The following is a 22,997-nucleotide window of genomic DNA, read 5'->3' as shown; positions in this document are numbered from 1 at the left end:
TTCTCAGAATAGCTTGTTACAGAGGCAGACTGCATGTTGCCTGCTCTAAGGAGGTTTTGCCTATTTTGCCTGCTGTAAAAAGATTCAGCAGGGATGGGAAAAAACTGTTAGCTACCACTTTCTTAAAATATTTTCCCCACTGTCACATTACAAATGATCCAGTGATTTACCCAGAACACCTGAAAGCTAAACAACTTCAATAATACAGTCCAGAGGTTTCTTGTAGGGCTTGAAAGGAGCTCCTCGGAGCATCTGGGATTCCCCTAGCAGAACAGACTTGAAAGTCTCCCACCAGAAATTACAAAATTTTGAAAAGCCTTTTGAAAATAAAAAAGAGCAGGTTGACTCCCATGTTGCATCTAAAGCTGGAAAGTAAATCCTGCGTTTCTGTGCTCTGGTCCTTTCCCAAAGCGCTGGTGACCACTTCTTTGCAGAGAAGAGGAACATCGCTATCCACAGGTAAAACACTGTGCTATAGCTGCTCAAGAACAAGTTTACTCCAAACTGCCATTGCAGCTCTCTAATGGACACCAGAAGCCATCCTGACCTTCTTGTTGTAGGACACGGTACCCCAGCTTCTGGCTGAAGCCGCACCTCAGCGAGCCACTGTGCAGCTGGCTGCAGCAGCACTTGACACTGGAAGAGCCAGAGCAGCCAAAGACATTGCACTTGGGATGATCTGAAGAATGTGATTTTTCCTTGAGGGGAAAAAAAAAGAGCTATAAAAAAAAAACTGGGGGAGAGATGATAAGCAAAAGCAATAGTGCTCTCCAAGGCTCAGCCCACTTCTCTGCACCTTTAACACGTCCATAACAGATTATTTGTCTCATCTTACCAGCTCCTTAATGCAACCTGCTCGCTGCCACTGTGTCTTTCAGGCACGGATGGAGACGGCCGGGAGATCCATCTTTCCCTAACTCTTCATTTCGAAAGCAGCTGTCACTCCCAGTTGCCAGTGGTGTGACAGAAATATTAAACCCCATGCAATAATCAGGGCTACAAGGGCAGCTCTTCTGCAACATGTCACAGCCAACAGCACAGGCAGGCATTTCACTGCTTTATGCTCACCTATACAGACACTGGAAAAAAGCAAACTCTTCAACTTCATGGCAGGAATGGACGTATCTTTCCTCCGTTACTGACTCCACAATCAAAACAGAGCAAGGATAGAAATATTAAAGTGTATCTTGTCCTCTTATTTTTCCAAGCTGCAGCTCTTACTTCAAATGTTCCCATGAATTTTGCTCAATACGTGTTAACCACAGCTTCATTTTTCAAAGTAGCAAGGTCTGAGTAAATGTCTCACTGTGTCATCTAATTCTGCATCTTCTCCTTCTCACATCTTTCTTCAGTGACACTTCACTCAAAGACAAATTCATGCCCCCACTTTTGACATTGTTTTTTGGTTGTTATGGGGCCAAAGAATTCAAATTACGTCCTTTACGTGCTGCTAAAAATACAAATATTCTGCAGACTGGAGGGAAAAAATAAACTGCACATCAAATTAAGTGGGCAATTTTTCAAGACATTTATGAAGTGGAAGTTATTCTGAACGTCTCTGACCACACTCTGTAATAGAATAACCAGAGGAAGAGCAACTCAGTAACATGGGAGGGTTTACACAGCAGAAGACAGCAGCTAGACCACATATATTTTGGCAGCCACCTTTGCGAAAGCCTCTCTGCAGCCAGAAATGTCAGACTGGTGCAAAGGAGCCAGTTTGTACACATTTGTTTTTCTATTCAACAACACAAAAGTCCAAATTTAGGAAAAACTTGAAAGCAGAGAAAATGGTTGATGGCAGTGGGAGGGATGGAGATGGCAAGTGGCTGCACTGACCTCGGCATCTGACCACCATACTAGTGCTTTTTGGAGTACAAGGGCCATGCTGTGCTCGACTAGATGGTTTTCAAAGTACTCTGGAGAGGGAACAGAATATAGCTTAGCTCTGTAACAGCCTATGTTGAATATAGATACTGAATATGCATATTTTTATGATTTAATTCTGCGCATACTCGAACTCAAGAGTAGTCTGACACCATGAAGTTATAGCATTTGCTTGAGGGAAATGACACCTTGTGTATATGAAAACTACAGAGACGTTTGTTTCCTGGACGCTTTGATGAAACACATCATTCTGCCCTGATATAAGTAGGATACCTGTAAATAGGCGCAGCCTGTACCTGCCACACTTCTACATATACCTATGTAAGACTGAAGACTTTTTTTTTTTAATAGACCACTCAAATTACTTTCTCAAGCCTGCCACACAATTTTCTCCTGCAAGTACTGTATTTTTCCAGCAAACAGGGTTTTTTCCATGACAAACACACAAGGTGAAGTAGCTATAAACAGGAATGGTAAGAAAATGTGAACAATGCGAGAAAGGTATCAGAAAAATTTACTAGGATGTAAGCTACAAAAAGCCCCAAGCCATGCACACTTAAATTCAACTGAGAAACAAAGTTAGCAACAAATTCCTTTAAAAAGAACGAGTTGAAAAATCTCACAATCTGTCATCTCACACTAAAGCTTACAGCATCCAGTTTACAATTTAAGGAAGTAAAAAATTAATCCCAGCAACTGTAAGCCTAAAGATGCTTAATGAAAATGCATGTTACTGCCTACCCACATTGAACACCATCTCGCCATTAGCAAACCTGAAATAAAATATGCAAATTTTGGATGACAACTTTACTGAAATCAATTGTCCAGCTGGGATCTCAAGGTGGAAGGTGTCTACATCAAAAATCCAAGACTTGGTGCAAAAATTGTTATCCATAAATCAGATTTACTGTTATAACCCCCTCCTCAAAAGTCCCATATTTTTCCATTAAGGTCCCCAATGGCACTTGCTGGGACCAGCCTGGCCAGCAGCATGGGAACCTCTGGCCACCAGCCACCCAACCTGCGTGTTGCAAGCCTGCTCGCTGCCCAGAAGAGGAACCAAGTGTTTCCCACAGCCCAGCAGCAGTGCTGCTCGAGCTGCAGCCTGGGGACACACACACACACATCCCCTCCCGCTTATAAACCCTCCTGCTTATATTAGCAATCATTAACAACCACCTTGCCTGGCTCGCTCCCTCCGTGCCAGTACCTGCAGAAGACACAGACACTGCCACCTCTTTCCACAGAGGTTGCTTGCCAAGGCCATGTCTTCAGCCTTCTGCTCACCATCAGCTCCTCTTCTCCCCACTGCTCAATTTATATGAAACAAGGACAAACTTCCATTAGAAACTACTGGGACGCAAGACTTGTACGGAGAATTTCATCCATCAAAAATGCAAATGGCTGTAGTCTAAGGACTGGAGCTGATATCAAAGACTCAGCTGCTGGGTCCTGCAGAGGGTTGCGGGTGGTTGCACATCAGCATCTCTTGAGATGCCCTCACAGAAATTCACTGCAATCGTGAGTCCAGATCTGACTCCTCCAAGCCCTCCTCACCAAAGCAGTTTTGCTGTTGGGACCTTGGCCAGAAAGCAGTTTCCCAGCCTCTGAACGGAGCAGCTGTGGTGATGCTACCAAGCAACCCATGTGAGCCAAAGCAGCTGAATTTTCAGTCTCTTCAAGACTTTTCTGTCTCCTTACAAGGAAAGTACAAAAGTTTTACATGCTTTTATACTGGTCTCACACTGTCAGGCTGCACTAGCATCAGACTGTATTGCTCATCTTCACCATTCTGCTGTAAGGTGAACTGTAGATCCAGTGACCCTTGGCAGAAGGGCTTATAAAAATGAAGATATCACTAAAATCTCCTCTTTTTAGGAAGTACAGCACCTCAGCCTTGGGCTGGGTTGGGGATTTCCTGGAACCCAACTTTTACATATTTTATACTGTAGAAAAGTATCTACTGAAGTCACTTGAGATTACAGACTATGTTTTGGTTATTTCTCCATTCCCGCTGCATCCACCAGTTAGAGCAAATTAAAGGCAAGCATGATGAAGGCATACAGCCAAATACAATTTAGTTACAAAATCTTAACAGTTACCTCCCCCTAGCAGAGTCATCTCAACTGCCTGCACCCTTCCTCAGCATGCTCCATCTCCAGGAAAAAACTTGTAAAATTTCCATTTTTGCTTCTGTAAGCTCTTACTGCACCATACGTTTCTCCTGTCCCGCTACACCCAAGCCCATGGAAATGGATATGATTTTTTCCTGTATGCTACTGCAAGCAGAAGGTCATTGAAAAAGGAGAAATGAGTTCAGGTGAAGGTGCGTTGGAGTCCTGAATGTGCCCAAGGAACTACTAATACAGACTGCTTGTGAGGAGAAAAAGAAAAAGGAAAAAAAGAAAAAAAGAAGAAGAAAAAAAAAGGCAAATTTTGACACATTGTACTTAAATACTGTGATGGCCTGTATCAGACTGAAACTACTGCTGTGGAATAGTCGAAAAGGTACGTCCTTACTACAACCACATCCACCACTGCCGAAAGTCAGCAAGTCGCCGTTTCTGTTTCATGTTCTATTTTAAAAGCACATTTTAACACAGCGTTTTATATCTTTAGCCATCTATGCTATAAACCTGCAATTCTTCCTTTAGGGGAACAGGCTTGAAGGAAATGCTTATGCATCTATAGAAGTGGAAATTCTTTTCAACATCTGCTAAGAGGCACAAGGCACACTTGCAATCTGCACCACTTCCCAGCAAAGTACTCTCCCTTGTAAAGCTACTATTAGTTGTAACAGTGTCTAGTGTGCTTGCACGCCCTAGACTAAACCCCGCCACACAAAGTGGTGCAACAGTCTGCTAAAGCAAGCTGCAAAAAGTTGAGTAAACCCTATCAGGGTTTTCTTGAAGAGCATGAAACAGGCACCTCGACATGCTTCGAACCATGCAGACTATTGGCTTGCAGCAGACTCCCCATCCTGGCAGCCTGGTATAATTGGGGGGGCACAATCAGCAGTTGCGAGGCAAGGGGAGCTGTCATGAGAGGCTCTTCTCTACACGCTTAAAGCCTTTCAAAAGCAAAGCTGCAGGGTTACATCACTGTATATACCTACCAAGCACAGCCAAAACAAGCACGGCTTTGGGTCTGCTTTGACTGCATCGCCACGGCCCAAGGAAACCTCCAAGCTTCCCAAGACATCCAGGAGAAGCTGCGGGCTGTTGCAGGCAGGCGCTGGCACACAGGGCTGCGTGCCCAGGCGGTGACGAGCCACAGGAGGAAGTGACGGCCACACACTGCCGGCTGCAGGCACAGCTTCTGCTTCACGAGACCCAGCTTCCCACGCGGAAGTCAAGCTGCTCCTGATATCTTGCTACAAGACCAGCCAGTGTCCCCATCTCCATCACAGACACTGCAGTATTTGTTACTAGAACCCCAAATTTCAAGCCCAAAATGGACAACACATTCAATGTGCTTGCATCGAGGACTTCTGCTGATCCCCATTCGCAGCTGCTCTCTCATTAACAAACTCAGACTGTAAACGCCCTGGTCAGTCCCCAGCTTCTAAACATCACATCACCAGACTGCACATCACCAATCCTAGCCCAAATCCGGCACTCACAATCCTGCTACCGAAAAGGAAATCAGACTTGCACTCACAAAGTGAATTATGACTTCAGGAATTAAATTATTATCAAGCAGGATAAAGCAAGATCCAGGAGATCCTGTTTGCATGTTTATTTCCTTGACTACAACAAAAACTCAAGAGCACACAAGCAAGTTAGTTTTTTTTTTAAAGAGCATAAGGAGCACTAAGACAGCTGAATTGCAAGGAGGTTTATGTTTTAACTGTCTCAGGGTCTTTCAAAAAGACTGCCCATAGATCACTTTAAATATGAGTCGCAGGTGTGTTACAGAAAATTCAAACAAGCTCCTGTCCCAGTAAACTTGCATAGTATCCAAAACTGTGCTGGATGCTGCGCTGGATAAAAACACGCTCACCACCCTTAGCAGAGGCACTGCGAACACCCAGGTGAGAACCTCCACTGCAACGTGTTTTGATGCCACCAGCAATGTCCCAACAAGCCAGAGCACCCAGCATGATCTCATACAAGACCCTGCAGATTTACTAGCATGTGTACCCACAGCACACAATGGTTCTCGGTGTGATTCTCACCTGCCCTGGAGCCACTTTGTGAGTTTGGAAAAGGGAGTGTGGAAATGCAACCCGGCTCCAAGCAACATGCCCTTACCTGAGCTCAGTATCAGGTGCCGAGATGCATCAGTTCAGCTGGAGTTGTCCTCTCCCCTGCAGGCATCTACCTGGCAGGAGCTGGCTGTTTCCGCTGCGGGGTGGCAAGGACCCCCAGCCACTGCAGCCCACCGGTCCAATGCCCTTTGGCCTCACTCGCGCTGCCCCAGCTCAGTGTGGCGGCTCTCCCCTCCGCTCCTCTGGCACGTGAGAGCTCACGGCGAGTAGCTGGGAGAAAAGGTAACGTGGGGGGCAATCCGCACACAGGCTCCCTCTTCCCCCACGCTCACTGCAAAGGAAGTAAGAAGTTAGTAAGTTTTCCAGTTCTGGCACAGCGGAGGCACCGTGCTTCATTGGCACAGGGGGTCTTTGCACACAGGAAAGGCAGGTCCCGTTGGAGTGGGCAGCAAGGTAGCGTCTTAGCCTGGTGGGGAAGGAACAGGCTGTAACAGGACACCCAACGTCAGAAAGCAAACTATGTTTGTCTGCGCTGGAAGAAAACCTTTGGTGTGGGTCATGCTCAGATTTTGTTGATTTGGTGGGTTTTTCATGATGAGTTTCCTCCCCACCCAGCTCACAGCATCAGCCCAACATAGAATTGCACTAACACAGAGGACTCATTATAGGGATTTTGTTTGAGCCTGGCCTGGACCATACATGCCAGGTACCAGAAAACTGGCCTGTGTGTCTCCAGCTGCACAACATCATCTTGTCCAAGGTGGTTATCCAGGGATGCTCAGCTCAGAGACAACCCAGCATGTGGTTTGCAGCAGGGGGCTGTGCTTTAGCCCATTTTCTGGTCTGGTTGAGCACCGGGGATGGAAGGGCTTCCCATGCAGATCTCAGAGTCCATCACACCTTTGTACCAGCACACACATGCTACCAGCAACTCAGCAGGCAGAAATGCCCCCCACCCAAGCCAAAGGCACAGTATTACACCCAGCTTCAGCCATTCTAAGAGCATGCTGCTGCCAAGAATGGATGCAATGCGGGGTCTGGGCCATTCCTCCAGGAACAAGCTGGGGTAAAAGGGAGATGCAGCATATGGGACTTTGGTCAGGTTATAAGCAGTAACACAACATCACCAACTCACATGGCGGAACAGCTGGCACCAGCAGCATCACCTGAGTCACCTTCCAGCACTTGCAGTTCCTACCTGATACATCCAAACAGCTAACACAGTTCAAAGGACACCAGAGCCCAACATACAGTTATTATTTTTTAAAACAAGTTTTTAATTCTCACCTTAAGCAATCCAAAGAAGCAACGCACTGGTTTCACAAGCGTGAAATTGAGACATTACCCCAAAGCGCGATGCTTCTGTTTGAAGTCATCAAGTGCTGGGAGGGGGAAGCATGTGCCAATACCCAGGAGAGGAAGCACAGCTCACTTTTGTCATGAGCAGCCACTATAATAACACCACCTCTCCTCTGATCCCCCTCACAGGCATTTCTGAATGGACTTCTCCCCACACTCCTGGGCTGTCTCCACACACTTTCCCCACTGTCACCCCTCCAGCACCCGGACAACGACTCGGAGACTCCAAAGTGCAGACAACTTCACACCCTTTCTGAGGTGGCCACTTTTATCATCAAGTAGCCTATAACAGAGATTACATTATCTATATATTATCACTGAGTAGCTTATAATGTGGCTTACACATATAACACAGATTACACACATTTCCTTCTGTTGTCCCAGTTTGCACCAAGCTTTTAAAATACGATGGCAAGCTGTGGTCACGACAATGATAATACTTTCCTACTAGACTATGGCAATACCATAAAACCCAAATACATTGGCCAAGTCTTTTAGTTATAGAAATAACTAAAAAGCTATGTAAGGCTACATTTACATGCTATCCACCCCCCTCAACGCTACCAGCGTGTGCGGCAGTGCTGCCAGTAAATAAAACCTCAACCCTCTCCCCACCATCCTTCCTATGCTCCCAGCACTTACATCTCATTTTCACACACATTTTTTTCACACTGTGCCTTGGCACTCAGGTTAAGGTCTTCTGCCCAGCGATGGAGATGGGAGGAGAGAAGCAAGAGGGCTGATAAAGAGATTTGCTCTCCTCCTTGCTTCCACTTGGTAAGCCCAGCCTTGGTGCTTCTGCAAAGCTCAGCCGTTGCAATGTCAGAAGATGCGGCCTTAGACATAAGCTAAACCCTCCAAGCAGAACCATGAGTCTACAAGCAATTCTTTGGCAGCTTCTATTTTCAGACCTCACATAGAATAAAAGAGCATCCAAACATTTTTTAAGCTCTTTTTAACAGGAACTCATCTTCTCCAGACAACAATAGTAAAAAAAAAAAAAAAAAGAAAGAAAAAAGAAAAACCAGCACAAAAACTCCAAGATGCATGAATTTATTTTTTATAGCATCATTATATAAATGATTTCTCATTTAAAAAAGAGAAGTAAACTGAAGAATGCAGTAGTCCACATGCTGCTTTTTGAATTGAAAACTAATGTTCTCTCTGCATTCCCTCCTTCCTCCATCCCGGTGTCTATAAAAATGCCAGAAAAGCTGGGGTGGGGGGAAATCTTTTTTCGGATGATGCACTGACGTGGAAAGGAACTATATCGACACAGAGCTTACAAACGCGTTTCTTCTGTTTGCTTAAGACTGGAAGACCAGTTTACATTTCTTTAACCATAAACTAAAGGAAGCTACAACAATGGTCATTCTCCACTTGAACATGTATTCCTCTCAAAATAGCGTATTTTATTCTTTTCGGTCATGTAGCAATACCACAGGACACGCTACTCTTCCCTTTTGCCATCCCCATGGTCATTCTTGCCTCCAGCTACACATGGCAATTTTGGGTAAGCTAAAAGGTAAGCTACTGCATCTCCTTTTGCTATTTAAAACTTTTCCTGCTTTTCAGCTTGGTGGCAACCACCAACTAGAGGCCCACACCTCACACGTGCCCTGGCTGATACCCAAGATGCCACACTGGGCACTGTGGAGCTAGTGATGGTCACTAGCCAAAACCAAAGGAACAAGGATGCAAAAAGAAGCTATTGCGCTGCCAGCAGCCTGTGCTCTCCTTGGCACAGAGGGGTGGCATCTTCTTTTAAAACACAAATAAGGAAATAACAAATGTACTGTTATACAAAGTCACTGGGACAGCTGATGAAATACATGGGTAGGAAGTTAAAAATCCACTAACAACGAGATGCAGCTTGTCCCTGGAAAACTTGCCCAAAATAATAATTGAGGTGAATTATTTATAAGTTATAGATATGTAAATTGAGTTAAAGTGAGACCTATGCTGACTGTGCGGGTCTGGCACTCCTTGCCAGAGCCCCTGGCTGCACCCCATTTTTAGGAGGGGAGGCAGCTTGAACAATTAGCCTGACCCTGACCCAGACTAATGCCCGTGCCCTAGGAAAATATGCATTTTAAATGAGGTTCTCCGAGTACCACCCTCATTCCTTCAGCCGCTTTAATGAGTTTAATCAGCTCACACCGCCTCCGAATACAGAACCCCATGCAGTAAGCTGTTTGTGTTTGGCAGCCTCTGCAGAGGACACTCCCTGACCATTTTGCTGGCAGTACCTTGGACTTGCATTACCTTCAAACACCATCTCTGGACTCTAATGAGCAAGCTGTTGTTAACTTCTCTTCTTCTACCACAGCCCCACACAAGCATGTCCAGCAATAGAAAACTTCAGGGAAAAAAGAAGTATTTGATTCAACACTGGAAAGTACTGAGAAAATGTCTCCAAAAGCTCTTTCACAGCCTGGAACCATACGCAGGACAGCATTAGGATACACATTTTTAAGGAGTATGGAAGCAATCTTCTTTTAATTACAACGTAACCTTTCCCTTCCTTTTTGCTTGTTGGTAACTCCTAAAATAAGCCCAACTGAACAGTTGCAGAAATTTTTGCTATTTTTTTTTGTGCAAAAGCAACATTTTACATAAACAAGAAAATTTAATGGTTGTGCTCCCTTTGAGGAAATTCTTCACACAGTAAGTTGTCCCCTCTTCCCTTCATGGAAAACATGTTTATAAAATCCAACTGGAGGTAAAAATGTAAGACACGTAATGCTTCAGCTTATGAAACAGCAACGGTCTTGTAGGACACCCTGTTAAAAGCAGCTCGCCAGCTTAGGAGTCAATATAAAAATAACTCAAGGGTTCTTGGGGTTTTTTTAATAGTGTTGAAATCAACATCTGTGTCATTTAGTTAGGGCTCCAAAACACATCTTACAATTCACAATGTATTTGGCCATTACCACTTTACCGTGGTCAACATCAAACTAAACCTGACACTAAAAATGGATCCATTGAGACTGCTGGGGTTGAAAGACAGACACGCAACTTTCCAGCCAGGGAAAATGAAATGGTACTGATATTTTGGAGTAAGCCTTATTATTCCAATAACAGTTTCCGTACATTAGATACAAGTGCAACGAAATGATGCTCAGGGGACTGGTGGAAACACAGGCGGGCAGGTTGGTGCTGGACACTGGTAAGATCTAAGTGTGGAAGAGGATGCAAATCGCCCAGTCACTAGCAAAGCCCCAGTGCTGGTAGCAGGGAGCTGGTGAGGTGCCACGCCAGGCAGTGACCAGTGGCAACCAGCATCAGCTCCCGGCCATCAACAGCAGCTGAACCAGTGCTCCCAAAACTGCCGTCTGAGCCTACACCACCAACCACGACCCCATCGAAGTGCGGAGCACACCTCCCCATCATTGCAGTGGGGGAGTTTACACCCACTGCACTCCCAGAGCAAAGCCATGATGGTCCCTGGTGCAGTCGGTGTCAACAGCTGGCACCTTTGCACATGTGCTTGGGGAATAAAATGAGTCTCTCCCCCTCCTCTCACCCACCCCAAAGCTACCAGTAACACTTTTTTTCCTTGCAAGCGTATCCTCAGCATTAGGGCATTTCCTAATTAGCTAAACACCGGCCTCCGAAAGGCTTGGCAAGGATTGCTCACATCACCATGCTGACATGGCAGCGTTTTGCCCCAACCCACGGCAGCGAGGCCAAGTCCCTGGCACGCATCCCTCCATCAGGGAGATGGCAGAGCACTGTCACACTTCATGACACGTACCACTGTGTAATGATGTACGCCCCCAGCATCCCTAGGCCACCTCAGACCAGTGTAAACCAGAAATTCAGGTTTGCCAACTCAGTGCCTTCCCCTCTTCCCCACCCCTGGTTTGGAAACCTCCTACGATGATAACAACATCAGGAGGAGGCACAAATTCAGCTTGGTTTCTGGGGGAAGAACGCTATGCTCGAGCACATCACCTGGCTCCCCATGAGGAACTCAAAGGTGGAAGGGTGGCACCATGACTGGCCTGAGCTAGCCCCATGTTTGAAGTCCAAATCCACGTGGTGCACAGAGAGCCCTGAGCAGGTCTGGTGTGGACCCTAACCCACAGGTGCCACCATGGAGCCCAGTACCCATGGGGATGTACAACCGAGTGAGCCAGGTGATATGGCCAGACATCAAACCATGTGCCATCTTTCCATTTCTAATTTTTCAGAGGCATTCAGGCACCACCTTCAATCAAATACATTTGAGAAATAACACACGGAACTTCAGAAAAATCAATGCTCAAAACCACAATGGATCTATTACCTACAATTACTGTTTTCCATGGTCGCAGCATTTTGGATGTGAATAACAGACAGCAACAGAAGCAGGATAAAAGCAAGTCAAAGGGGACCACAGCAGGCCGAAAACTGTATGAAAATGTTTGAGAAAGTTTTTTCTAGTGAAAGCTGGAGCTTGCATGGGGAAGTTGACAGTATGCTTGGAAGAACTAAAAGAAATACAAAATGTCTCGGATGAGATAGAAAGCAGAAGGAGAAGTTTAAGTAGATGAGAGCCTGTGGCAGTGATATAAAGACCAGCATTTGGTATGGAGACCCATACAAGGCTGCCTATAAAAGCAGCAGCAGATGCTATTCTCCCCAGGAAACACATGAACACAACTCAAGTATCACCTGTGTTTCAAGATGCAGTCTTACTTAACTGAAAACATGCTCAGCTAAAGAAAAAAAAAAGATAATTTAAACTTGAAAGATGCATTTATCTTAAAAATGCTTTAACATTCACCCAACAAGTAGACAATTCACTTAAAACACATTCACTTAAAACAGTTCACTTACAAACACAAAATTTCAGTTAATTGCTACAAAAGACATTTGCAAGTAGGATGATGATTTCCTTGGCAGCTTGGGAAATGGGAATCTTCCTGTTCCAAAATCAAAACCTGGGAGAGCTGAATGCACACTAGTCAAGTGCAGCTGGACCTCTGCCTCTGCGCAAGAAGGCTTGGAAAAGGGAAGCTGTCAATAAATAAGCTTCTGATGGCACCAGAGGGTGTTTTGATAGGAAAAGCACAAAGAAATCACTTTTTTTTTTTTCCTAAAAAGTGAGGCCAACACAAAGAATAAGATCCATGCTCAAGTTAGAACATGCCTGCAGGCCTTCAGATAAGACTTCAAAGTAGAACAGCAAGTGCACAGGTTTTTGCATTTTATTTTTTGCAAAACATCAAGTCCTTCAGCAGGAAGGATTCTTCCGGAGAGCAGAGCTGGTTCACTCTTTATCATCATCGTTAGTTGAGTAGAGAAGGGCCTCTGTGAGCCCATCCTTTAATTTAAAGCACAGTTGCTTCAGTCTTGTCCTGGCTGAGTACAAACTGCAGAGTTCATCTTCCTGATTCCCACTTCCTATGTAAACCCAGACTTGGATTCCCATCCCGGCTCACTGGTTGCAGACCTTCCTTTAGCACCTGCTTCAGCCAGATGCACGGCTGCAGCAAAACAAAAGCAGCCTATCCTCCCCTTATGGATATCTCCCCACCAGATCCTCTGCTAGGACCCACTACAGGAGGGCGACCACTAAATCTTTTTTGCAGCAGTAAAGTCTGTGCTGCACTAAAGCTATTACGTGTTTCTCCCACTTCCTCCCATTGACAAAAAAACAAAAGCTTGTACTTTCTGATAACTTGCTGCTCACCGTTATCAGAAAATATTTGCTTTCCCAGATTGTTTCTCCCCTCCTTGTTTCACAGTGGTTTTCAGTAGAGTAACAGGCTCTCTCCCAACTAAAAGCAGCAGGGGGTGATTTGGGACAGACGCCCTTCAAAGCCCACCTGGCAAACCCAGCCCAGACCCAGGCATAGCCCTGCCTTGCCCTTGCATCTCTGCTGGGGACCACACACTCCAGCACCTCCTCCATCACCTTAGGTGTCCTGCGGAGGAGACAATGCTCTAGCTGCATGGCCTGAAGAGATAGGGCCAACTCTGCACCACTGACCTGGCTTCAAGTGGCTGCCACTGTTTTCTAGCAGTAGACCACCTCTAGAAGATACTCTGCCCATTCTGAGTATCTGCTGTATCATACTCCGAGTATCATACTTTGAGTATCTACTGTTTCTCTCTTCTCACCACACACTGTGCTTCCTTCCTGCCAGATCCCTTATCACCATGTTTCACCCCAAAACCACCCAGATGAAACTTCCACTCTTGCTGATGCTGCTCTTTTATTCAGCGACCAAAGGAAACACTCTCGCACCAGGCACTAAGTCCGCAGCACTCCTGCCAATGACCAATGCAGAATTAAACACAGATGTCACATGAAAACACAGTGCCAAGTTTACAGTTACCCAAAAAAGCACTGAATGCATGCACACACTTGGTCACTTTTTATTTTTATTTTTTTTTAAACAACCAGAGCATCAAGTGTCAGGTCCTAAAACCAAGAAGGGCATCAAAAGTCTAAAGATAAGAAATAACTCAGGATATGAAATATTCAACTACCGCAACCCAAGCTGACACCTTGCAAAGTCCTAACTGAAATCTGACGACGACAGCTGTTGCCAAGCCCAAACAATTTTCATAAACATGTGGTGGTTCCCTACAACAAAAGCATTACCCAGACAGCCATTCTGTACCCTGAAACTGATGCAAGGGAAAATGTGGAGTCACAGACAACATGCTCCTGCAGGAGCTCAGTACCAGCCCTGCACTATCTGCTGGTGAGAGCTCTCGAAGGTCTTATCCAGAAGAGGAAAGGTCAGGTCTTAACTCTGGCAATCACTTTGGCATGAGGTTCTACTGAAGACTGAACAGATTTGGTAAGCAGGAGGAGAGATGCCATGCTGGACTTTGTTTTCACCAACAAGGAGGGGCTAGTGGGGAATGTGAAGCTCAAGGGCAGCCTTGGCTGCAGTGACCACAAAATGGTGGAATTCAGGATCCTCAGGACAGTGAGGACAGCAAGCTCACTACCCTGGACTTCAGGAGAGCAGACTTTGGCCTCTTCAGGGATCTGCTTGGTGGAATACCATGGGACAAAGCCCTGGAAGGAAGAGGGGCCCAAGACAGCTGGTGAATATTCAAGGGTCACCTCCTCCAAGCTCAGGAGTGATGCATCCCAACAAAGAGGAAGTCAGGCAAAAACACCAAGAGGCCTCCATGGATGAACAAGGAGCTCCTGGGCAAAGTCAAACACAAAAAGGAAGCCTACAGAGGGTGGAAGCAAGGGCAGGTAGCCTGGGAGAAATACAGAGAAACTGTCTGAGCAGCCAGGGATCAGGTTAGGAAAGTTAAAGCCCTGACAGATTAAATCTGGCCAGGGACATGAAGGGCAACAAGAAAGGCTTCTATAGGTATGTTAGTGATAAAAGGAGGACGAGGGAAAACAGGGGCCCACTCCAGAAGTAAACAGGAGACCTGGTTACCCCGGATATGGAGAACACTGAGGTACTCAACAACTTTTTTGCCTCAGTCTTCACTAGCAAATGCTCTAGCCACACCACCCAAGCTGCAGAAGCCAAAGGCAAGGAGTGGGAGAATGGACAACTGCCCACTGTATGAGATCAGGTTTGAGACCATCTAAGGAACCTGAAGGTGCACAAGTCCATGTGACCTGATGAAATGCATCCATGGGTCCTGAGGGAACTGGTGGATGAAGTTGCTAAGCCCCACCATCTATCATATTTGAGAAGTTGTGGCAGTCCAGTGAAGTTCCCACTCACTGGAAAAGGGGAAACATAATCCCCAGTTTTAAAAAGGGAAAAAGGAAAATGCAGGGAACTACAGGCTGGTCAGTCTCACCTCCATGCCTGGCAAGATCATGGAGCAGACCCTCCTGGAAACTATGCTCAGGCACATGGAAAATAAGGAGGTGACTGGTGACAGCCAACATGGCTTCACTAAGGGCAAATCACGCCTGACAAATTTGGTGGCCTTCTATGACAGGGTTACAGTGTCGGTGGATTAGGGAAGGGCAAATGACATCATCTACCTGGACATGTGCAAAGCATTTGACACTGTCCTGCATGACATTCTTGTCTCTAAATTGGAGACACATGGACTTGATGGATGGACTACTCGGTGGATAAGGAATTGGCTAGATAGTCACACTCAAAGAATTGCAGTCAACAGCTCAATGTCCAAGTGGAGATCAGTGATGAGTGGTGTTCCTCAGGGGTCTGTATTGGGACTGGTGCTGTTTAACATCTTTGTTAGTGACACAGACAGTGGGATTGAGTACAACCTCAGCAAGTTTGCTGAGGACAACAAGCTGTGTGGTGCAGTTGACACGCTGGAGGGAAGGGATGCCATCCAGAGGGACCTTGATAGGCTGGAGAGGTGGGCCTGTGCAAACCACATGAAGTTCAACAAGGCCACATGCAAGGTCCTGCACATGGGTCAGTGCAATCCCAAGCACAACTACAGGCTGGGCGAAGAATAGGTTCAGAGCAGCCCTAAGGAGGACCTGGGGGTGTTGGTGGACAAGAAGCTCAACATGACCCAGCAACGTGCACTTGCAGCCCAGAAAGCCAACCGTATCCTGGGCTACATCAAGAGACATGACCAGCAGGTCAACAGAGGTGATTCTGCCCCTCTACTCCACTCTCATGAGATCCCACCTGGAATACTGCGTCCAGCTCTGGGGCCTCCAACATAAGGAGGACATGGACCTGTTGAAGCGAGTCCAAGGGAGGGCCACGAAGCTGATCAGAGGGCTAGAGCACCTCTCCTATGAGGACAGGCTGAGAGAGTTAGGGTTGTTCAGCCTAGAGAAAAGGCGGCTCTGGGGAGATCTTATTGTGGCCTTCCAGTATCTGAAGGAGGCCTACAGGAAAGATGGAGAGGGACTGTTTACAAGGGCATGTAGTGATGGGACAAGGGGTAATGGCCTTAAGCTGAAGGAGGGTAGATTTAGATCAGATAAGGAAGAAATTCTTTACTGGGAGGGTGATGAGGCAGTGGCACAGGTTGGCCCAGAGAAGTTGTGGATGCCCCCTCCATGGAAGCGTTCAAGGCCAGGCTGGATGGAGCTTTGAACAACCTGGTCTAGTGGAAGGTGTCCCTGCTCATGGCAGGGGGGGGTTGGAACTAGATGATATTTAAGGCCCCTTCCAACCCAAACCGTTCTGTGATTCTATGATCAGTATGAGCTTCAAAATAAATAAATAAATTCTCAGTCCAAGAACACAAGGTTAAAAAAAGACCACTTTGGCAAGTTTCTAGTGTTAAATAATCCATAATGTCTTCCAAGCAAGATCCTCTTTACTGTGGCAAGTCCTGGCCAGCCTCAGAGCAGTGTGGGGCTTGCAAGCATCCTCATAACCCTGCAGCCCTACTCTCCCCCACCAGCAGTTGCAGGATGTGGGCTTGGTGTTTTGGGGAGCAGCAACCTTTTTTTTTTTTCCCCCCTTTCTGACTCAAGGCTGGACCAGTGACCAAGTGCAGTGTTAACTCCTTCAGTACGCTAGGTTGTAATTTCTGAGTGCTTGTGGTCATTAAAAAGGCACTACAGCATGAAAGGACTTGTTGGCAAGCAAAACGGTCTCAGCTCGGGAATGTCTGCATTCATTTCATTTATTACCAATTAGCAGAAACTCCTCATCACTGATTTAGGTATTGAAGAAAAAAAAAATATAAACAAGTAAACAACCACTTAAACACCTTCCTTGTCCCTTCCCTAGGCTTAGCCTAAGCCAGACACCTCTCCAGCCCCGCCACCAGGTTCAACTTCCCTAATGCCCACCACAATGCAATGGCACGCTGTGGATGCAGCTTGGACAACTCTTGCCTGTCCTTCCTCCTGCCCACATTCACATAGCGTGTGCTTATTATTTACACTCAGCTTAACTGCTTTCCTCACCCAATGTCATCAGAGGCAAGCACGGAGAAACACCTAACTGCGCAGTTCACTTTGGAAAGCCTGACTATCTCTGCTGGTAACTACCAAGAGACAGATAGCATCAGCAACCCAACCTGAAAATACTTCTCCTCTCCTGCATTTTATACCACCACTCTTTGAGAAGCTTTTTCATGGCCACTTTGATGTTCACAAAAGCCCAGGACCAGCTCATCTGACCCCCAGGATCTGTGCTGTCTTTTCAGTCCAGAGACATCAAGTGAGGAGAAGCCCAGCAGTCTGTGGACTGCTGAAGATGACCTTCAGGTTTTACATCGGAATTTGTTGGCTCTCTTATCTCAGAGATAACATTTGCAGGTAAGTCCCAAGTGTCTCCAGACAGTCAGCCACAGCCCAAACCGCTACATAAATTTAAGCTGCCATGCCTTATGCCTGCCCTCCCATGGGATTCCTGCTCTACAGCATCTCCATCAGCACATCATTCCTCTGTCCAAGCTTTCCTCTTCCAATATTTTAAACTTGTTGTCCAAATTCAGTTTTTTGATCCTATTCTCAAATGCTTTTAAGGCGGTGGGGGTGGCAATCTTGCAGTTGTTGCAGCAGGCAGAAAAGCCGAAGCACAAGCCACCCCTCTGACCTGGGAAAGGTCCTTCAAGAGATGCACCCAACCCTATCACTGTGCCCTCTTAGGTGCCAAAATCCACCAGAAAGCACATTTCAAACTTCTCCTGCCTGTGGGCTGCTCCTCCCTCTTCTCCTCCCCTCAGCAACACACCTTTGACTGAAAAAGTTTCTGGAGCTACAAAAACTTTAAAGTGTTAAGAGAAGGTCATAAAAGAACAACAACTTGAGAATAGCTGCAGCTAAAAATACCTGATCCCCACACCCCTTCTTTAAAGAAAACATTATCAGATGTCACTTCCCAATGGTAAAAACATGTTTGCCTGTTTTTTAATTAAGGTGTTATTTTGAACACTGGACTTTCTTGACGGGGAACACAAGAGACCTTAGGAAAAGGCCTTGTTTGCTGCCTCCAAGATGCCACTTTTATGTGCCATCTGATGGTAAAATACTGTCTGAAACTAGCACCTGCAAATCTGTATTTTCTTCTAGCACAACCTAACTTTGCAAAATAACTTTCTAAAGAGAACAAAGTATTTTGGCCACCCATACCAAGTTGCAGAGTGTTTGTGCAATACAGATTTATTTTTATTTTTTAATACTTCAGAGTATCAAGGTGGAGAATGTGGGAAGGAGATAACATCAACAAGTGGAGCAGCACTGCAGATAAAGTGTCAGCACAGGGCTGGAAACTGCCGCTCGTCTGACCACAATCCTAGGTGGGACTGGAAAAATCTGCATTATGGACAGACTGAATTAGTTACTGAGTCTGCTGCCCAAAGTCCACCTAGCTTTAAAGGGTGCAATTGACATGTAGTGGACAGTAAAATAGTCATGATGTACAGCAACCTGATGGCTTCCTTCAGCAGCAGAATGAGCAGAATAAAGGGAGTCAATTAAATACCCCCAAAGCAGAGAGTTTTGTACCATTTCCTTGCTTAAATAAGCTGTGGTTTATTGATCACGTAGAAAAATACATAGGAATTACTACAGGCAGGTAAGGGAACGCCTGTGCTAACATTTTAACAAACTGAGCATGTACAAGGGGAAGGTTAGCACACCACAGCATGTTTTTTCCTCCAAAGGTGTAAATGAAATCCAGAAATAACTTCTACAGAAGATCCAGGAGCCTTGTCCAGGTCACACTCTTTACTTGCTAACCCTTAATAAACACACACCTATCCCCCATTCAGAAACACTTAAAACAATATTTTTTTAAGAAACTTTAAGAAACACACAAAACCCAGTTTTGTCAGTCCATTACTTTGGTGGCCAATTCTTGCCCTGCTGTCACTCCCAGCTGCCCCCTTCCCTCCACCATAAAACAAGCAGCACATCTCACACGTGCCCATTCCCCCTGCTCTCTGCCTGTTCACGCAGGCATTTGTAGCTTTATTTCACCTGCTCCCTTGTGAAAGTTATTTGAAACCGGCCCGATGCAAAATTTAGTAGCATCGAAGATACTGATTATGCAAGCCTCCTGCTTCTCTGAGAAGTCAGGATTAATACCCACCAAAAATCACTTCAAAGGACTAACCTGAGAGCGATGAGCAGGAAGACAACCACAGCTATGTTATACTGTTAAAGAGTTTGCTAAAGGAGATGCATCAGTCTGCTGGGGGATCTCCCTGTGCTCTCCCTGGAGGAGGAGGATTGGGGTTATTTTGAAGAACAGCCACCAAGCAGGACCATGGAGATGCACTGAGAAAGAGGCAGGGCTCAGCTTCACGGTCACCACCTCCCTCCATCTGCTCAGCCTGGAGGAACTTGGAAGACATACCCACATGATGTCATTACTGGGTTGGCGTCTAAATAAAGGAAGCTTTTTATAGAATTTCCCACTAACAAACTTAATCCGGTAAACCCCGATAGCCAAGACTTCATCAAGCAGAAGGGAACGAAAAGGGAAAACAATAACAGTACCACCACCAGGGCCAGGGCAGGTGGGTGGCATCTCAGGAAAGAAACCAAAACAAACCCAAATTTACTCCCTAGTACCTGCATGTTGGATAAAAAGCACAGGTAAGAGCAGTGCATAAAGTGAGGGAGATGCGTTTTTACACCATCTGTCACAAGGAAGAACAGCCTATTTCTGCACCAGGGTAGGGGAGAGAAGGATGAAGATGAGGAGGGAGGATAGGGAGAGAAAAGTTTTGCTTAGAAAGTAAATAAAACATACTTTCACGTCAGAGGGGTTTTCCAGCTTCATATTATTCATGTGGCAATTACTGTGCTTCCTAAAAGCAAACTGGGGGCTTCTGCATATTCAGAAGACTCTTGGCTGCAAACACCTTAAGCTCAAATCATCAGCAAGCAGCATTTGCTGGAAGTTCTCAAAAAAAAAAATTCTAATGAAAGCAAAACCATCCGGCAGTTTGGTCAAGTTCATGTGTGCTTGCGTGTCATCCTCTTCTTAGTAACTCTTCATCACTTCCACAGCACTACAGAGCAGTTCCCCTTCCTCCCTCTGCTCCTTGCTGCATCTTCAGCCAGGCATCCACATGGAGAGCGGTTTGCAATAGCCTAGTGACTCATGCTGCAGTAATGTGGGTGGGAACTGCTCCCATGCCCAGCTTCTAAGGACACAGCCTTTTATGGTATTTTTAGAGTGGAAGCTGTTGTGGTTTGTAGCACTTTGCCTTTTGTCTTGCAGGAGCCTCAGAGAAAAGAGCTCATGCTCCCCTGGGGCTTCAGAATGCAAGAGCGAAGAGCCCACGCAGGTGATGAGCATGCCAATGCCAGGCAGGTGATGAGCAAGCCAACACCAGGCTCTGTGGACTTCGTCGCCTGGCCACGCAAGGGATGCTCAAGGACGTTACCCACTCCGCAGTGCCACAGCTCATTGGCAGACTCTCCCATCCATGTTGCAGGTCATTGGGTGGCTCTGCCGCCCCACAACCTCCAAACCCAACATAAGAGTGGGGCATGGGTGAGAGCTATTCTGTGGACACCTTAACTACTGCAGCCCAACTTTCTAAGGAGTCATTCCCTCTGTACCTGGTGTCTTACCACCCTGTAGCATACACTAACAACCCTCTTCATCATCTCCAGTGATCAGCCACCAGACATACTGTTTCTACCCTTGATGGGCTGCTGGCATATGAGAAGCTGGCAGGGCTGCCAGAGTCCTATCTGTCTTCCCTCAGGGTGAGCCATTAACTTAGGACTGCATTTCTCCAGCAAGGACAAAATTAGCTCTGTGGGGTTTCTACCCCATAAAAGTTTAGCTGAGCCAGGGCAAGAGGTTATTAGGGAAAAGCAGGCAGGGGCGTTGCACTGAAACCAGGCTAAAACCATCAGGGAGAAGCACGGTGGCATAAAAGCCACTCTCCAGACTCAGGGATCACAGCACACGCGACTCAAACTTGGCAAGGTAATGACACAGACTTAGCTGTGCTCTCTAAAAGCTGAGGGTCACACATGAGATTAAAAGAGGATCCCAGAATATTTCCCCATAGGGCTTGAAACAGGACTTTGGTTGCAAACGTGCAGTGGATTGCTCCATAGGACAGCTCTCTGCTCTCCTTTGCACCTGAAGCATTATCTGCTCTAGAAGAGAAGGCATGAAAGTTTCCACATCCCCAATCAAAACTCTAACCAGCTGCTAATTTTAGTCCCTTTCAAGCTGTTAAATTCAAAAGGACATTAAATCATAATCGGCACACACCTAAAAAGACTAGGAGAAAAGCTATCAGGATGAAGGAAAAAACAGTAATCAATCTTCCTGATGCAAAGCCACTGACATTAAAGAATTTTTATATTCCTTCTGAAATCCCAGTGAGCTCTGGAAGAGCCAGCCTACCAGTCAGGACAGATGAATGACAGACTGCCCCTACAGAGAGATTTCACTGAGTGGGAAGATGCAGTGGAAAGCCGCTCTGGAGCGACTTCTCAGGTACAAGAGGTGTAGCCGAGGGGAAGTTTGGGGGAGGTCTGTGTCAGCTACACAGCCCACAACATACCTTGGAGGCAAGCCAGAAAGACAACATCTCTCAACAGCAGCAGACACAGCAGCCCTAATGCAAGTTACAAGCTGATTCAATGCGCTGCCCTTGGCACAGCAACCCCCAGCATCTGCTAAACAAGATGCCCCAGATCAAGGAGTCAGCCAGAGCTCCCCAGACAGATCAATATGGAGTCTTTTGCTCCCCGGGAGATAAAATACATTTCCAAGTTCAGGGAGTATTCCTGCTATTAGATAACAAATCAAGATTACAGAATTAAAGTTTTAAAAAAATCATGTGAAAGGCTCCATCCTGTTCAAACGAATACAATGAATTTCCTGTAGTCTCGCCTTAAAGGCCACAGCATCACACTCGATTACTATCCCATCTCACTCCTAAGTTCTGCAGAGCCAGCATGGTCACAGGAAAGCAAAATGAGCTCTGCCTTGTCTCATTTCTCATTAAACTACTAACTACACACAGCAATGGCTGTGTAAGAGGTAGGGCAAGTTACTTAATTTTCATTATCCTTTACCTGGACCAGCATTATCAAATTTGATTTCAAAAAAAAAAAATCACGAAGAAAAATTAACTGAACACAGTAACCAGCCTAAAGCTCCTATGAACAGGAAAGGGACACATCCAAGCCTGAACTCAGGTTCACATCTCCCACGCCAGAGACATCTCTCTGCATGAAGCCTTTAGTTACCAAAATCTGCCATTCATACTCCTGGGAAAGCCAGGGAAAGGAGGAAATGCCAGTTTGCCCCAACATGCGCAGCTCTCAGTTGCTGCAAGTGACTTGGTGCCGCTCTGACCTTGGTGTGCTGGCAGACCCTGGGGACCCTGCCCCACGAGACCATCCACCCACTCTTGCCTCCAGCTGTGCAGTACACCTGCATTTAACATACTTTTGATACTTTCACCCACAAACAAGAAAGCTTTCCCAGCCAGCAGGTTCTCTGCAAATCTAAAAGATCTAACAGAGCAACAACCTCCCTTAATGCAGAGGTCAGCTGATACCAGCACAACCTGGGCTTGGACTCATCCATGCCTGGATGCATCCAGGCTTTGTGGCTGATCGGTGTCTCCAAAGGAGTAAATCCTTAGAGAGTTCCTCTAAGCACTTGCACCCCTC

The 22,997-nt window shown here is 46.1% G+C and overlaps 1 protein-coding gene across 8 annotated transcripts in view; it reads right to left on the bottom strand.

The window, feature by feature from the left end:
* LOC104631290 (USP6 N-terminal-like protein) overlaps positions 1–22,997 on the bottom strand; it is a 94,974-nt gene that overhangs the window by 37,485 nt on the left and 34,492 nt on the right. For 2 of the 8 annotated variants that reach the window (XM_075754824.1, XM_075754823.1), the window contains exon 3: positions 6,141–6,428. The exons of 1 other annotated variant lie outside the window; for it this stretch is intronic. The gene's annotated coding sequence lies outside the window, so the exon portion shown is untranslated. Of the gene's footprint in view, positions 1–835; positions 976–5,002; positions 5,346–6,140; positions 6,429–19,452; positions 19,682–20,094; positions 20,443–22,997 lie in introns of those variants that run through there. 5 more of the 8 variants (XM_075754826.1, XM_075754825.1, XM_075754830.1 and 2 more) reach the window with 5 other exon arrangements.

This window comes from Balearica regulorum, chromosome 5 (genome assembly GCF_011004875.1).
Source record: "Balearica regulorum gibbericeps isolate bBalReg1 chromosome 5, bBalReg1.pri, whole genome shotgun sequence".
Classification (NCBI taxonomy): domain Eukaryota; kingdom Metazoa; phylum Chordata; class Aves; order Gruiformes; family Gruidae; genus Balearica; species Balearica regulorum.
The sequence above is the reverse complement of the archived record's forward strand: the minus strand, read 5'-3'. Positions and strand labels throughout refer to the sequence as shown.